The sequence below is a fragment of the Tupaia chinensis genome, unplaced genomic scaffold (genome assembly GCF_000334495.1).
Source record: "Tupaia chinensis unplaced genomic scaffold, TupChi_1.0 Scaffold000093_1, whole genome shotgun sequence".
Classification (NCBI taxonomy): Eukaryota; Metazoa; Chordata; class Mammalia; order Scandentia; family Tupaiidae; genus Tupaia; species Tupaia belangeri.
The window spans coordinates 6,098,665-6,116,629 of record NW_006159555.1 but is presented as its reverse complement, the minus strand read 5'-3'; the positions used below and the strand labels follow the sequence as shown (position 1 = coordinate 6,116,629).

The window sequence follows — 17,965 nt, the reverse complement described above, 5'->3', positions numbered from 1 at the left end:
AATCTTTTATGTCAAAAAATGTTCAGTAGTGTATTACAACAATAACTATCCTTCAACCCCCAGTTCAAGAGCATCTGGACACATCACACTGTCAAGTACATCTTTTTCATGAAGGATACATTCTTTTCTACTATAAATGATTACACTCTGTGCTTAAAGAGTACATTAAAGACGTATAATGCATTGTTCTGACCTGTCTGAGGCAAGGGATTTCAAATATTCATAACTATTTGAAGTAGAGTAAACCCTCACCGTTTGTGAATGATACCTCCAGGGAACTTGTCAATCCTGATTCATGAATACCTATTTAGCATATGATTTTCTCTATAAAGTGAATAAATGATAATGAAGAGAGAATAATAAAAGTGTGTTGAGATGTGTCTTCTAGTCCCTCTGCTAGACTCTCTTACAAATTCAATGATTCATTCTTCTTATCAGCCTTCAAGTACTTGCAATAATAATCCATGCTTCAGCAAAGTGACTACATGTCTTAGAACTTTAGGGTCACTCCCTAAGTGGAAGCTGTGAGTTAAACATATAGAACCAGGAGTCCACTTTATTTGTTTCGAAAAAATTCACAAACTAAGTAGTAGATGTTCTGTGCCACACAGAAATTTTGGTTTTGGAAATGTAGCTCAAGAGCACTAATTCCTGGGAAGTAATAAAGTTTTCCCAGAAGATACTTGGGAAGGGAAGTAATTAAAAATAATTCAAAATAGAACATAAAAATATAATGTTTCAAGATTTTTAATTTTTAAATATATGTAAGTACTGGATATTTAAATTAGTATTTTTGTAAATGCATGCATTTCCATTATACTTGGAATATACTCTTATTATCCCAAACTTAAAAAGCATTGCTAAGTCAGTAACCTAACATTATCACTGTTCTCATACTGATTATTCTTTTGCCTTTTTCTTTTGTAAGAAGCTATTCTTTGTAAATCTAAGGTGTTAATATCACAGCATATACATAGTGCTTACTACTATTTTATCATAAGGCATGCATGGTGGATCCAGGGTAACTTCATTTTAAAGAGAAAGGGACTAAGATTCAAAGAAGAAATCCTACCAAGTAAGAAGTAGAGCCAAGAATATGAACCCAGATCTTTCTGATTTCACTATTTTTTAAATTTTTTCTGTTTAATATATTCTAGTTTAGTATATATATATATATAAACAATACTATTCTATGCTTCCCTTTACATATTATACCCAGTGAACAGAAGCCAAAAATGATTATTTATCTTAAATAGTCAAATATATTGACAACAAGAGCAATCACAACAATAACAGTGCTAACAGCAACATTTAGTGAGACATTAAAGTTCAGCATGCAAAAGGAAATTTTCCAGAGCAAAGATCCTTCTATTCTCTCCCTCTCTTCCGTAATCCCCCCTACCTCCATTCTATGGATTCTGTTCATTTTTCTTTCTCTCTTTGACACTCTCTGACTCATGCATACTTTTTGTGAATCTTCTTTGTCACTCTTTCTCTCATTATTTGTTTGGATTTTCTTTATGCATATTCTAGTGAATATGCATTCACTAGAGAGACAGAGAGAGAGAAATTGAGGAATCAACCCTGAAGAGAAATGACCACACCACAGTCCCTTCTCCTCCATTCATTCTCCTCTTAGGATTTTGGGCATGAATGCACAAGCACCTGGCATGTTTTTCAAAATTGCAGGTCCGGGACTCAAACCACAGACTTGTCCTCATGGGATCTAACACCTTAACCACCACACCACCTTTTGTGGTGGCACCCATCTTCCCCTACTTTGTCATTATTTTAAGTCTGATGACTACTTATTTCTGTGACCTGGGGTCATGTGATCATTAACATTTTCTGTAGAGGAAACATATAAAACAGGAAATTGAGTCAATTTTCTAAAAATATGTAGACATATGCATATAAAGTCAGAATCATAGGAAATAACATACTTTAAAAATATACCTTTGTTTTTGAGGTTGCACTGTATTATTATCATTTTTGTAAGTCAGAAAGATCAAATATTGATGACTTCTTATAATTTGACATCATTTCCTGAGCTTTGAGTGTGAAGAACTTACTGCTATCTTATTTTAAGGTGCCATGTGTCTTAATCTCTAAAGATAACCATAGGGCTTGGAGTAGCTGCTGCACAGTAGCCTTAATCAGAATTTGTCTACCTGCTGCCATAGTTCAGTTTTATACTAGCACTTATGTCTGTTTGTTGTTTTTTTTTTTAAATAAGGCATTGGACCTTATTAAAAACAGCAAAATATTCATTTCTGTCCTCTAATTGTCACATATCTGAGAAATATGACTCCCCCACAGCTAGAAGTCAATAACAGATTCTTCTCCATAATTATTCCCTATCTCAGCTCAGAATATCTTTATAGACATAAATCAGATACCTTCACAGATATGGGATTGGTGTTCAGGATTTCAGAAGAACACTTACTGAAGCTCAGAGATGATATTCTCAACTAGAGGAAACACATATAAGTATAAAATCTTTTATGTTAATTTAGAAGAGGGAGAATAAATAACCAGATGATCTGATGGTATATGACTATTCCAAAGGATTTATTCTTAGCTTTCCTATAAGTTTCCCTGGCATGTCACAGAAGTTGTGAAGAATAGCCAATGAACTTACGTTCCATGGGTACTTTAGATCATTTACCTTTACACAATTAACATTTTATTTCTCCTTCACTTGAAGATCTCATTCCTGTGCCCAGTCCTGGAGAAGGCGAGACAATTTCCACTCATTTCTAGCAATTATGTCTTTGATGTCTTTCTTCATTTTTTTAAAATACAAATGTATTAATTTATTTTACATTCAATCATGGTGTATCATTACAGGATACCAAATGAATTTTCCCATTGTGAATACACTGTATGTAGTTTCAGTCAGAGCCACTATCATACACATTATAAACAGATTTCTTACCTTAGATCCCTCCTCCCACACTGTCACCCGTATCACAATTACTCCGCATGCTTTTATACCTTCCAGTTTTTCAGTGTTTGACATAGAGTGCTGACATTTAGTAAATATTGAGTGGAAACATACAATGCCTCTCTTTTATAATCTGTTTTATTTCACTTAGCAGTAAAGGTTTCATATTTGTCCACTTTCTATAAAATGTAAGAGTCTCATATTTATGGTTGAGTAGTATTCTGTAGTGTTTATGTTCCACACTTTTCAATTCATTCATCTGTTCATGGGCATTTTGGTTGGTTCGATGTCTTAGCAATTGTGAATAGTGGAACAGTAAACATGGGTGTGCAAGTGTCTTTCTAATGAGCAATTTCTATCCTTTAGTTAGATACCCAGGAGTGGAATTGCTGGATCATGAGAAAGTTCTATTTGTAGGTCTTTGAGAAACCTCCTGATTGTTCTCTACAGTGGCTATACAAATTTACATTCCCAGCAACAGTGTAGGAGAGTTCCCTTTTCACCATAGCCCCACCAGTACTTATCATTCTTTCTATTTTATGTATTTATTTATTTTTACTTATTTATTTACTTTTTAAATCTTAGGCATTCTGACTGGGACCAGGTAGTATCTCACTGTGGCTTTGATTTGCATATCCCATTTGATAAAGGATGTGAGATGCTGAGCATTGTTTCATGTGCTCTTTGGCCATTCGTATGTCTTCTTTAGAGAGTTGTCTGTTCAGCTCATTAGTCCATCTTTTAATTGGGTTGATGATTTTTTTCAGGTGAGACGTTTCAGTTTCTTGTATATTTTGGTTTTAAGTCCCTATTAAAGGCATAGTTTGCAAATATATTCTTCATTTTGAGGGTTGTTGATTCGCTCTAATTATTATTTCTTTTGCTGTGCAGCTTTTTAATTTTGATGTAACCTCACTGGTCTGTTTTTTGGATTATTGCCTGTACTTAGGGGGTCTTGTTTAAGAAGTCTTTGCCTACTCTTGTGTCTCTTCGACTTTCTCTTTTGTTTTCCACCAGTAGTTTTATAGTTTAAGATCTTAAGTTTAGGGGCCAGCAGTTAGCGTAATGGCTACGTTGCTGGACTTCCATGTAGTTCGCGTTCCGGACCTGGCGGCTTAAAAACACACTGGGTGTGTGTGCCTGTGTGTCCAAGATCCCAAGAGGAGAACGGAGGAGAAGGGATTGCAGCATGGCCATCCCCCCTGGGGGGTGATTTCTCGCTTATTGTCTCTCTGTCTCTCTGTCTGATGAGCACACATGCCCTATTGCAAAAAACTCTCAAAAAAAAAAAAAGTAAAGATCTTAAGTTTAGATCTTTGATCCATTTTGAGGTGATTTTATTTTAAAAGTATAAGATATCTAGGAATAAACTAACAAAGGAGTCAAAGACCTCTACTAGGAAAACTGAAAAAATCTAAAAAAAGAAATTGAGAATGACACACAAAAAAAGTGGAAAAACATTCCATGTTCCTAGATTAGAAGGATGAATATAATCAAAACATCAATTTTACCTTAATTAATCTACATATTTAAGGCAATCCCAATCAAATGATCAGAGACATTCTTCACAGATTTAGAAAAAAACAATTATAGAATTTCTCTGGAATCATAAGTAACCCTATATCTCCAAAGCAATTCTGCTCAAGAAGAGTAAACTAGGAAGCATCTCACTCTCTGACCCCCAGATATATTCAGAGCTGTGATCATCAAAACAGCATGGTACTGGCACAAAAACAGGCATGTGGAACAATGGAATAGAATAAAGACCCCAGAAATAAACCCTAAAGCATAGTCAACTGATTTTTGACAAAAGACACCAGCCAATCCAGTGGGGAAAAGAAAACCTGTTTAACAAAAAGTGCTGGAAAAACTGGGTATCCACCTACAGAAAGGTGACATCGCACGCCTGTCTTTTTATTTTTAGTAGGTGTTCAGGAATGGGAAGTAATGGAGAAGACTTGTGGCACAGCATTTGTAGACACAGAGATCTATCCACTACATAGTGTTACACACATACATTTCCCAGCCTTCTTTTCCTCCTGTGAGTAGGGAGATAACTATATAATTATTGTGAGGAATAAGTGGTAAAATTGTTCAGAATATCTAGTCATCTTTATCAGAAGTGGTGTTATTAATCTGTTCCAAATAGGAGACATGGACAGCCTTTAGGTACTGCAGAGTTAACAGAAATAGAGGTTTGGATTTGGTTTTGGTTTTGATTTTTGTTTTGGCTATCGCACAGACATTTTTTTTTTCTATAACTGTTTTCTTCCCAGGAAATTAGGAAATACCTGAAACGACCTAGTTTAGCTTTAGTTTTCGTCCTTTCGGGGATTACCTACAAGAGTAGAATCCTACAATAGCATGAGAAGTTTGAAATGTTTTAGCATACCACAGCCCTAAGACTCTTGGTTCAGTAGAACACTGTACTACCCTAAAGCCTCATTTTTAAAAGGGATTATCTAAGTGAGGAAGGGTTGTTCACCCCCTCAGCTTTGAAACAACTAATGTACTGTCTTTACTTTTTCAGCTCGCAGACCAAGTAGACTAAGTACTACTGTTTGTCTAGTTATTGAGTGGCTATTCCTTGCCATGCACTTTACTTCAATTCTCATTGAATCCCCTTAACTTTAAATACACAGTAACTCTACCAATTGATTAAATACCATCTTTTTTTTTTTTTTGCCTCTTCTGAGTGTCCAGTTTAAAATTGTAATTCGCAACCCACCCAATCCCAGCTCTTTCTGTCCTTATTTGTCTCTTTATCATTCTCATTGTCCTTGTCACCTTCTAATATATCATATACTTTACTTCTTTGCTTGTTTGCTTTGTTTTCCCCACTAGAATGTAAATCCCTAAAGGCAGGAATTGTGTATATGTGTTAATTTTTAAAAAAATTCTCAGTGTCTAGGACAATGTCTTGAACAATGTATATTCTCTCCATATATTTATAGAATGAATAAAGGAGTATAAAGTAACTAATATTTTCCCAATTTTACAGGTAAGGAAATTTGAGGCCCAGAAACATTGCCTATTAATACAACCAAACTATAAATAAAAGAGCCAATCTTTTCTTCATCCACTCTTTAAATAATTTCTGAACTCCTATTGAATATCCAGTCATGAAAACTAGGTGCTAGATATGTTTACCTTCCCCATATACATATGTATGTGAGTCTTTGATTTCTAGCATTGGTTGATTCATATTTTACTGGAGGATAGAGACTTTAATCAAAGAAATGATAAATAATTACAGGATTGTGTTAAGTAGTGCCATAAAAGAGTAAACATTTGGAGGTTATAAAGTAAGTCAGGGAAATAATTTTTCGAGGGGAATCTTAGGACTTTTAAAATTTTTATTGTCTAATTTATTATTTACATTTAATTGTTGTATATCTTTGTGCAGAACAATATGATTTTCAAAGCATGCATACAGTGTGTAGTAATCAAATCAAGGATATTACCATATTCATAATTTTCAACAAAGAACATTGCATTTTGTTGTACATCTTAGATTTTTGTTTTACTAGTTTTTTTTTTGTTTTAGATATTGTATTTATGATTGACAACACTTTTATTTTTTTTGAGAGTTTTTTTTCTTTTGCTATAGGGCACGTGCGCTTCCAGAAAGACAGAGAGAGACAGACAGAGATAGAAAGGGAGAAATTATCCCCCAGGAGGGATGGCTACACTGCAATCCCTTCTCCTCCATTCTCCTCTCGGGATCTTGGGCACACACGCACACACGCCTGGCGTGAGTTTAAGCTACCGGGTCCGGGACTCGAACCGCGGTCTACTACATGATAGTTCAGCAACATAGCCATTATGCTAACTGCTGGTCCCAACAACACTCTTTTAAAAACTCTGTGTAGTATACTATTCCATAACCTATTTTCCTTGTTTATTTGCATTATTTTGTCTGTTAATTTTTTTTTGTGAGCCCCTTCCTACCTAATCCTTCATCCCTCAAGCAGTTTCTGTTACCTGCAGTTGTCCTCTCTATGTCTATGTTTTTGAAAGTTTCTATCTCTAAAAATTCTCAAAAAAAAACATTAAAAAAAAAAAACTCTCAAAATGAAAAAGAAAAAAAAAGTGTTGTTAATCATATATACAATATCTAATAAGAAAAGAGTGCAGACATTCAATATATGTCAACTGGTGACCTACCATAATTGTCTTTTCATAGTCTGGTTTATTTCACTGAGCATTAAATCTTTTAGATTTATCCACTTTGTATGGAATGACAGGATCTCACTGTTCACTATGGTTGAATAGTGTACTGTTGTTTATATGTACCACATTTTCTTAACCTACTCATCAGTTCATTGGGGACTTAAGTTGATTCCATATCTTAGCTATTATGAATAATGCTGCAGTAAACATGGATATGCAAGTGTATCTCCAACGGAGTGAGTTCCTGTCCTTTGAATAAGTATCCAGGAGTGGGATTACTGGGTGATATAGTAGCTCTATAAAATTTTGTGGAGGGAACCAGCAGTTAGCATAATGGCTATGTCGCTGGACTCCCACGTAGTCGACCGCAGTTCGCGTCCTGGACCCGGTGGCTTAAACTCACTGTGTGCGCATGTGCGTGTGTGCCCAAGATCCCGAGAGGAGAATGAAGGAGAAGGGATTGCGGCATGACCATCCCCCCTGGGGGGTGATTTCTCGCTTTCTGTCTCTATGTCTCTCTCTGTCTGTCTGGCGAGCACATGCGCCTATAGTGAAAACCTCTCCAAATAAATAAATAAATAAATAAAATTCTGTGGAGCCTCTATATTATTTTCCACAATGGCTGACCTATTTCTTATTCCCACCAGTAGTGTACAAGGGTTCTGTTTTCTGCACAACCTGCCAGGATTTCTTTTTTGTTTTATTTTTTGGATAACAGGCATTCTGACTGAGATTAGGTGATACTTCATTGTGTTTTTTGTTTGTTTTGTTTTATTTTTTATTTTTTGAGAGGTTTTTGCTATAGGGTGTGTGCGCTTGCCAGAAAGACAGAGATAGACACCCCCCCCCAGAGGTATGGCCATGCCACAATCCTTTCTCCTCCATTCTCCTCTCAGGATCTTGGGCACACATGCACACATGCCCAGCGTGAGTTTAAGCTACTGGGTCTGGGACTTGAACCGCGGTCGACTACATGAGAGTCCAGCAACATAGCCATTACACCAACTGCTGGTCCCCTTCATTGTGTTTTTGATTTGCATTTCCCTTATAATAAGGGAAGAACCTTTTTAAGCCATTTTTATGTCTTAAAAAACATTTTTTCATAAAATGGCTAAGCAAAGGTTTTGTGAAATAAAATGCCGTTTATTATTATTATTTTTCTTTAGAGAGAGATTTTTGCACATGGTGTATACACTCACTGGAGAGGTAGAGAAAGAGAGAAAGAACGTGAGCAACCACCACCTCCTGGGGAGGATGGCCATGCCACAATTTCTTCTCCATTCTCCTCTCCCATATGCTTGAGTTTCACACTGCCAGGTCTAGGACTCAAACTGGGATTGGCCATGCAGGAATCTAGCACCTTAACCACTATGCCACCTGCTGGTCCAAAAGTTTTTCTTGATAGGAAAAAGGTAAAAAATATATATATAAATAAATAAATAAACGAACCTGAGATGAGTTTGGAGAATATTTGTTTTGTTTTCTCTTTAAATATTTATTGTGAGGTCAGCAGATGGCATGATGGTTATGTCGCTGAACTCCAAGCTAGAACCTTGCTCTAGTCCCCTACCAGTGGTTTAAAACACTGGGTGCATTTGCGTACATGTCCAAGATCCCAAGAGAAGAATAGAGGAGAAGGGGTTGCAGTGTGACCATCCCCTTGAGAGGTGATTTCTCTCTTTCTGTCTCTCTCTGTCTCTCCAGGGAGCACACGCTCCTTAAAGCATAAATCTCTGTCTAAGAAAAGAGAAGTGATATCACACACCCCATGTGAGTGGATTGCAACACATGCAGCTGTCTGGAGAGTGTGACTCCACTGCTTCCAGAGCTGTTGCTGGGGAGGATCAGCCACAGCCAATGCCTAGGACTGAACACTTAGGGAGGAGGCAGTGAGAAGATGGCCATCAACCCAGTGCTGCCTATAGAAACATGGAGATCTGGAAGATCAAGAAGTTCATTAAGAGTGGGAGGCAGCCCAGCAGTGGCACCAGCATGATATCATTGAATGTTCCTCCCAAAGTCCAGATTTCATAAGCGGTGAAAATGTTAGCTGATAAATTCCGAACTACATCTAACACTAAGTCTCAAGTATAACACCTTTCAGTCCTGGGAGCCATTACATCTGCAGGACAAAAACTCAAACTTTATAACAAAGTATCTCCAAATGGTCTGGTTGTTTACTGTGGAACAATTATAACAGGAGAAGGATAGGAAAAGGAAGTCAATATTGACTTCGAACCTTTCAAATCAATTAATATGTCATTGTATTTGTGTGACAACAAATTCCATACAGAGGTGCTTACCGCACTACTTTCAGATGAGAGCAATTTTGGCTTAATTGTACCAGATGGTAGTGGTGCTCTTTTTGGTACACTCCAAGGAAACACAAGAGAAGTCCTTCACAAATTCACTGTGGACCTCCTGAAGAAGCACAGTACTGGAGGTCAATCAGCCTTGCATTTTGCCTGTTTAAGGATGGAAAAGTGACATGACTGTGTTCTGAAAGTAGCAGAGGCTGCCGTGCAGCTTTTTATTTCTGGGGACAAAGTGAATGTGACTGGTCTTGTTTTAGCTGGATCAGCTGACTTTAAAACAGAGCTAAGTCAATTTGATATGTTTGATTAGAGGTTGCAACTGAAAGTTTTAAAATTAGTTGATGTATCGTATGGTGGTGAAAATGGATTCAACCAAAAAACCAAGTTATCTACTGAAGTTCTCTCCAATGTGAAATTTATTCAAGAGAAGAAACTAATAGGACTTAATCCCTGCTCCTCTAAGTCTCCTCTTGGGATTTTTGGCATGCACTCGTGCCTGGTGTGAGCTTTAAGTCGCTAGGTCCAGTATTCAAACTGCAGTTAGTTACCTGAGAGTCCAGTGACATAACCATTATACGATCTGCTGGTCCCAACTTAATTGATTTTCTAAAGCAAAACATAATGAAAAGAATGACAGTGTTTTGTCTTATTTTATTTTATTTGTCAATCTCATTAATATCTTACCTGATGACATATCTCTGCCTTCAGTCTATTGTGACATCACATATCATGTAGCTTTATTTATTTATTTATTTATTTATTTATTTATTTATTTATTTTTGCTATAGGGCGCGTGCGCTCGCCAGACAGACAGAGAGAGACAGAGAGATAGAAAGTGAGAAATCACCCCCCGGGGGGATGGCCACACCACAATCCCTTCTCCTCCATTCTCCTCTCGGGATCTTGGGCACATGTGCCTGGTGTGAATTTTAAGCTACCAGGTCCGGCACACGAACTGCGGTCGACTATGTGAGAGTCCAGCGACATAGCCATTATGCTAACTGCTGGTCCCTCATGTAGCTTTTGCAGAATCTCACTGTATATTTGTAACAAAATAAGAGTGAAAAAGCAAATAGTGTCTGAACATATTATAAAACTAGTTTTGACCCATGGACCTTCAGGGTCTTTGGAGCACACATGAATGACTCTGACTTAAAGTAATCGATAATCCTCACATTATTTTTTAACTTAATTTTACTTCTCCTTCAGAAGTGATTTTTTAGAAATGTGTTCCTTCGTTCTTCTTCCAACAGTGAACTGTATTTATAGGGGATTCTAGTACTTCTGAATTTAAAACTAAGGTCAGCTCATGGTGCAGTGCTAATGTAACACCCCACAGATGCCAGATCTCAGATGGTGACCGGGATTTGAATTCTTGGTTCAGTCAGTTTTAAAAGATATTTTTTCTGGGGACCAGCCATTAGTGTAATGGCTATGTCGCTGGGCTCCCATGTAGTCGACCACCGTTGGAGTCCCAGACCCAGTGGCTTAAACTCATGCTGGGCGCCTGTGCGTGCGTGCCCAAGATCCTGAGAGGAGAATGGAGGAGAAGGGATTGCAGTGTGGCCATCCCCCTTGGGGGGTGATTTCTCACTTTCTGTCTCTCTGTCTGTCTTTCTGGCACGTGCACATTCCCTATAGCAAAAACCTCTAAAAAAAAAAAATTTAAAAAGGAAGAAAAAGAAAAGATCATTTTTTCTGGAAATAACCCCTAATTCTCCCTCATCTGTCCCTTCTGTTCATGGGGCTAATAGCAATTCATACCTTCAGATCTTGGTTTTCTCATCTCATTCTTCTCTGACACTATGACTGAAGACAGATGTTCTATAGAACCAAAGCATGCTACTTCCACTCTGTTTTCAGCATTGAGGTAAGTTGGCTCTATAAGCTCGGGCACTCCCCATTTTTCCTAACATCTCTAATAGTTACTTTGCTATATTTAGGGAAACTGCCCTGTTCTTGGAGGGTACACTGGAAACTATGAAATATTAGCCAAGAATCAAATTGTGTTTCAGATAGCGGATTGTGTTCTTGGCAGACTCAAAGCCCTATGCATTTAGATATGTGACTGTCTAATATTCAGTCTTTGAAGGAAGCTTCCTTTTATGTCCTAGCTTTTGATTTGAGCAAAGAAGATAAACACAGAAGAGAACATAGGAATATACTTATAAAGCCTAACCTAATACTTCAAGACTACACTCAAAAACACAATTGTATTAAGTGGAGAACTGGTGAGAAATGTACACATGTGGGGATATTCACTTTATAAGCTAAATAACGTGATTGAATGTATACAAGAAACTGAAATACAATTTTTTAAAAAATCTAAAAAAAATCAAAATAAGGCAGACTCTCCCTCCAAAAATAAAACAAAATAAAAAGAAATAACATAAAATACAAAATGGAGTTCTAGTCTTTTAGGACTAACCTATAAGATGACACAAAGTTTCCTAAGTTAGGGTAAATTGCTTTTCCATGCATGTTAAATGAAACTACTATGAGTTAGAATCCATTCACTTAAAAGGGTGAGAATTTTCATCTTGTTTCTTTTGTGGACACATCCTAAAATACTTATATAAAATAAGAACTGAGAAAAATTTTGTTAAAGTTGTTATTAAATATAAAACTAAAATAAGGTTTAAACTATGAGAATTTACATATACAAAACTCTTACCACAAGCTTGTAATTTCTTCTCGAGACTGTCTTTTAGTTTGAGAGTTTCATACTCACTTTGTAGTTTTGGTTGTTGCTACCATGACTTAAAAAATTTAAGTTATCTCCTATTATACAGACTACATCTCCTTAATTCAGAATACTTTTCATTCTACAACTATTTTTGAGCATCCCTATATTACGTTCTAAGAAAAACAAAAAAAAATAAAAAAGAATTGTTCTCTGTTATCCAAAATATCTACAGCTGTTATTAGGCAAAAGAGTTACAAATAGTTTAAGGCAAAAAGTGGGAAGATGCAATAAAAAAGGTAGAGTTAGAAAGATAATGAAGAAAGTTGATAGCAGAAAATGTGACTCTTATAAGCCAGACAGTCTTCATAGGCTTTGATAGCATTTGAGTGGGCCTTGAGATATTAGGATTTTAGCCTTTTGGAAAGGAAAAGGAAAGGAGAGATGGGAAGGGCCAAGAAAAGGACATTCTGAACAGAAAAGAAAGTAATAGTGAACTAGACAGGGAAAATAGACCATTAGTTGTTCAGTTTAACAGCTGGCTCTCACCTTCATTACCATAGAAATTAAGGCCTTAAGTAGTTAAGTACATATTGTTTCTCAGAGTTAATAGGATATAAAATGCTTATTCATTTGTCACTTTTTGATTATACAAATGGATTTCTGAAGTCCTTTCTGATAAGAAAATTGAATTTGACTAATTATCAACTCACTGGAAAAGAGGATAGCTTGATTAAGTGAACCAGTGGAAGCCTCATCAATATTTTGATAACTAATAAATCAGGCAACAAGCATCTTATATCTGGAAACATAAGCATATTAATGTTTTGTGTAGTATGTACTATTAATTTTCACTAACATTGCTTGCTCAGGAGAAATTTTTTAGAAAAGCCCCACACCAAACATTAGTGATTCCTATACATGATTTTTTGTTTTAGGACAGATTTATATACCTATATGTATATATATACACACATATGTACAAAATCAATAGTGATTTATATATCAATAATTACTTATTTCTTGAGTCTACTTCTCTATCCAAATATTTAGTACCTTTGTTGAGTTCATGACCCCAGAGATTTCAACTCACACCTAGCAGGTGTGGTCTTCTACCTGTTCTCAACACTTCCGTTTTCATAGAAAGAAGATCTAAGGCCCAGACTTACTTCTGCTATTTTACCTTAAGTCTTTACTCTAAAACTTCAAACCTTCTTCAGCTATGCTTTACCTTGTTGGTGTGTTCATTTACAACAACAACAACAAATCAGTATATATTTCTTAGAGACCATTCTAGATATTGTGGATAAAACAACAATATTAAACAGAATTTCTTCTCTCTTCCTATGATTACTGCCAGCATGAAATAACTGAAGTCCAGTAATTTTCCTATGCTGGACTAAATTCTCCAAATTTCCCCAAAATGAAGTAGATGTAAAGTTCAATGTTCTTGAATTTTCTGTCAATTCAATAGCTCTTGGGTCAGTTTACTTCATTACAAAAGATTAAAACCTACAAATCAGTTATTGTACAAAGTAAAAGGAATGAAGTCAGTATGGAGGCCAGTATACCGCACATCTTCCAATGAATCATTTTTTTAAAAGAATTATTTTATTTATCTTTCTTCCTTTTTATCTTCCTTTCTTTCTTTCTTCTTTCTTTCTTTTTAATTTGATTAGAGAGGGACAGAGAGAGAGAGGGAGAAAGGGAAAGTGAGAAAGTAAGCTGCCAGGTCTAGGACTTAAACCGCGGTCAGCCATGTGAGAGTTCAGCATCCCTAACCACCATGCTACCTGCCACCCCCAATCTTTTTAAGATCACTTTGTATGCTTAATCTAAGCAGTGTCTTTAGTTCCAAGGACTGTTTATATTTGTTGGGCAAATTTCTTTTCAAAATACTTAGAATGAGTTTTATTAGGATTAAGTTGTTGTCATGGCTATGTTGCTGGATTCCCATGTAGTCGACCACAGTTTGAGTCCTGGACCTGGTGGCTTAAACTCCTGTCAGGCCCATGTGCATGTGTGCCCAAGATCCTAAGAGGAGACTAGAAGAGAATGGATTCCAGCATGGTCATCCCCCCTGGGGGGGATTTCTAGCATTCTGTCTCTCTTTCTTTCTTTTTTTTTTTTTTTTGGAGAGGTTTTTGCTATCGAACTTGTGCGCTCAAAAGAAAGACAGAGACAGAGAGACAGAAAGCGAGAAATCACCCCCCAGGGGAGATGACCACACCATAATCCCTTCTCCTCCATTCTCTTCTTGGGAGCTTGGGCACACACGCACATGCACCGGGCAGGAGTTTAAACCACTGGGTCTAGGACTTGAACCATGGTAGACTACATGGGAGTCCAGCGACATAGCCATTATGCTAACTGCTGGTCCTTCTCTGTCTTTCTTTTGAGCGCACAAGTTCGATAGCAAAAACCTCTCCAAAAAAAAAAGGTTAAGTTTACAAACATGAAAAATTGGTTTAACACACTTGGAAGCACAATAGAATTTTACTATAAGAAGTTCTGTATATTGTTCTAAAACAGATACATAGCAACATTTAAATCTTTCTAGTATCTCTCTGTGGAAATTCACAATAAACTACCATAGTAACAGACTCTCTAAACTTTCACAAAATATATGTACTTAAATGTCCTGACTATTACAGACACAATATGATTTTTTAAAAGATTCGTTTCCTGGCTCAGTTTTTTTTTTTTTTTCCTAAGAGAGAGATTTTTGCTGTAGATCATGTGCAGTCACTGGAGAAACAGAGAGAGATAAAGAGACAGAAAGCAAGAAGTCATCCCCCAGGGGGATGACCACAGCACAGTCCCTTCTCCATTCTCCTCTTGGGATTTTGGGCTCGCACGCACACGCACCCGGAGTGAGTTTTAAGCTGCCGTGTCCAGGACTCAAACCTCAATGAACTATGTAGGAGTCCAGAGGCATAATCAATATGCCATTTGCTGGTCCCATGTTTTTGGTATTTTTTTTTTAACATACTTATTCCCAGAAAGAGGGTTGGGGCCATCCTCGATTTTTTGTGGTGTGATTCTCCTTCCCAGCCCTGCCAGGATCACATGCATGCTCTCAGATAGGCTTTGATGTTCAGGTAGACTTGGGACATGAACCCAGAGCCTTACTGTATACAGTCTAGCATCATGCTATATTCATATATATATATGAATTTAATAGAAAACTGAAAATTAACACAAGAAGAAAATGTATCATGCACATGTCATATTCCTATGTTTGTGTTGCGTTAAATCATGAAGCCAGTTCAGTGTTTATTTTATTTTTTTTATGTGATTGCAGAAGGTGTGACTGTGTAGTTTGTGGAATCCTTCACATAGCAAAAGAAACCCAGCACTTCTCCTTTCATGAGAAAGAACTGTGCCGGAGATAGGGCCATGTCTGTCCATCTCATGTTAGGCCAGTGCTGCTGGTCCTCGTTCTCCACACTGTATAGAGTATGCACATGTGTGTGAGTGCCCATGCATGTGTGCTCTGTGTGTGTATGTATGTGGGTGTCGGGGCAAGAGGAAGGGGTATATGATATAAACGGCGTGGAAAGTAAGGAGCAGGGAAGATATAAAGCCTCAGGATGACATAGAATTATAAATTACAAATCTATTATAAAGCCAACCACGCTATTACTAACATGCCTTTAGTTCATTGTCTCCTTTTAGGAATTTAAGTTCTCTTACCTGGGCCGTCATATTGGCTTCTTATAGATCTGTCTGCTTCTAAGCTTTATGTCTGTTTACCCTGTACTTCACTGAATGGCCAGAATTCTCTTCATAAAGCAATTCTGTTCATTTCGATTCTTGTGTTCAAAGCCTTCTGTGACTCCCATTTGCTCTCAGATAAAACCCATACTTCTTAGTAGGTAATTACAAATCATCCACAATCTGCCACCAATCAATTTCTACAGTTGTATCCTCTATTATTCACCCCTGTCTTGTCTCCCTACCTCTCATCCACTGCTGTAGTCATACCAGACTCTCCTCCTTGTCCTAATAAACTCCCATGACGGCCTGACTAGTCTTTCATTAGCCAGAAAGTCAACCATTTCCTTTCATATTCATTTGTTAAAATGTTATTCATCCCTAAAGGCCTAGTACAATGTCCCTTCTCTCATCTGTTCCAGACCAAATTTGTCCTTCTCTCATCTGTGGGTTTGCAGCACTGTTTTTATCTTTATAATAGCAATAGAGATTTTTATCCTGAATTTAATGGGATAGTCCTGATTTCCAAGAATTTATCCAGTTGTTAGGCTGTGTTTAATTAGATTTGGTTCTGAATCTTTGTACCCAATGATTTGTATTTTATACAATATTAATCTTTATACGTGTAACATACATATGTGTGTGTGTGTGTGTGTGTATATACACTTTCCTGACTCCTTGATTTTATCTATATGGAAAAAGGCAGTGTATAAATAAATCATTATTTGATAAATCAAATACTTTGCTTTTCCCATCCCATTTCACAAATGTAATTATCTGCTGGAGAGTAAAGCAAAGGCCAAATATATATCTTTCATATCTGATCTCTCTCTCTCTCTCTCTTTCTTTCTCTTTCTCTGAGTCTTTCTCTCTCTTCTCATATTAGTTTTTTTAAGAATTATTTTATTTAACTTTATTCATTATTATTATCATTATTATTTTTCAGTTTGATCAGAGAGAGACAGAGAGAGAGAGAGGAAGTGAGAAAGCAAGTCACCAGGTCTGAGACTTGAACCGTGGTCGCCCATGTGGGAGTCCAGCACCTTTAACCACCACGCCACTTGCCGGCCCCTCATCTTAGTTTTTGATAGCTCCTAGTCCCATTAGCATCCAAAGTAGAAACGTAATAGTTATATATTGAAATTAATTGATAAAATAAGAGAAAAGGCCTAGCTGGTCAACTACTCCAGTTACAATATACATGAGGTTCCTTGTAGCAGCTGGAGGATTAAAGAAGTGGGGAAGAAGTCCTGGCCTGTGGCATGCAGGTAAACACACAGAGGTTGAAAACAATACCTGGGCGATGGCAGAACTTCTGTATTATTATTTGAAGGCAGTTTTTAGTCTCCCTTCCTCTGTGTGTTAAACATCCTCATTTGACATGATTTCCAAACCACTTGTGCTGCTCCATATCTTCCTCCAGATTATTTCTGAATAATATACTAAAGAATTGGAGGGCTTTAGTCAGTCATGGCGATTCTTGGTGTAGGGATCTGATCAACACAGAGGTTGGTAGGAATGTCGGGGGAAAAATGCTCCACTGTCTCCGTTCCTATCAAAGTTAATCGCTAAGTTTAGTGACTTACGTTTTGTGACTTTGTGACTAACAGAAATCACAGGTATTTTCATATCAGATTGTAGTCGCTTTAAATGTTTAAAATGTATATAAGCTAATCACTATCTTTAAAGTAATTTTGGTGTTATTGTACCACTGCTAGAACACACATGAGTATATGACAATGTGTTTAAAATATTTTAATAATAAATTTTAATATAATTATCTTTGAAATCTTTAGTATTTTTATTTTTTTCTTCCATGGGAAGAGAGACAGAAAGGGAACTTAAGAGAGAAGAAGAGAGAAATGAAGGGAGGCATCCCCAATATGGCACGATCCACCCTGAGTGAGTATTAGTGGGCCAAGATTATAGGGATAGGTTTACATGCTCAACGGAGTTAGGGAAGCTCTGGGCTGCAAACGCAGTACCTTTCTACTATGGGTCAAGTTACATTACCAGTGAGCCAGTACTTGGCCTCATCATCTGTTTTTTTTTATTTTATGCTTTTTTAAGCCACTGGGTCCAGGACTCGAACCACCATTGACTACCTGGGAGTCAAGCTGTGTAACCATT

At 36.9% G+C, this 17,965-nt stretch overlaps 1 protein-coding gene and 1 pseudogene across 1 annotated transcript in view; both read left to right on the top strand.

Annotated features, from left to right (window-relative positions):
- Window positions 1-17,965, top strand: part of LINGO2 (leucine rich repeat and Ig domain containing 2) — a 1,055,580-nt gene that overhangs the window by 111,437 nt on the left and 926,178 nt on the right. The window lies entirely within an intron of this gene.
- LOC102501333 (eukaryotic peptide chain release factor subunit 1-like) overlaps window positions 9,035-17,965 on the top strand; it is a 51,343-nt pseudogene continuing 42,412 nt past the window's right edge.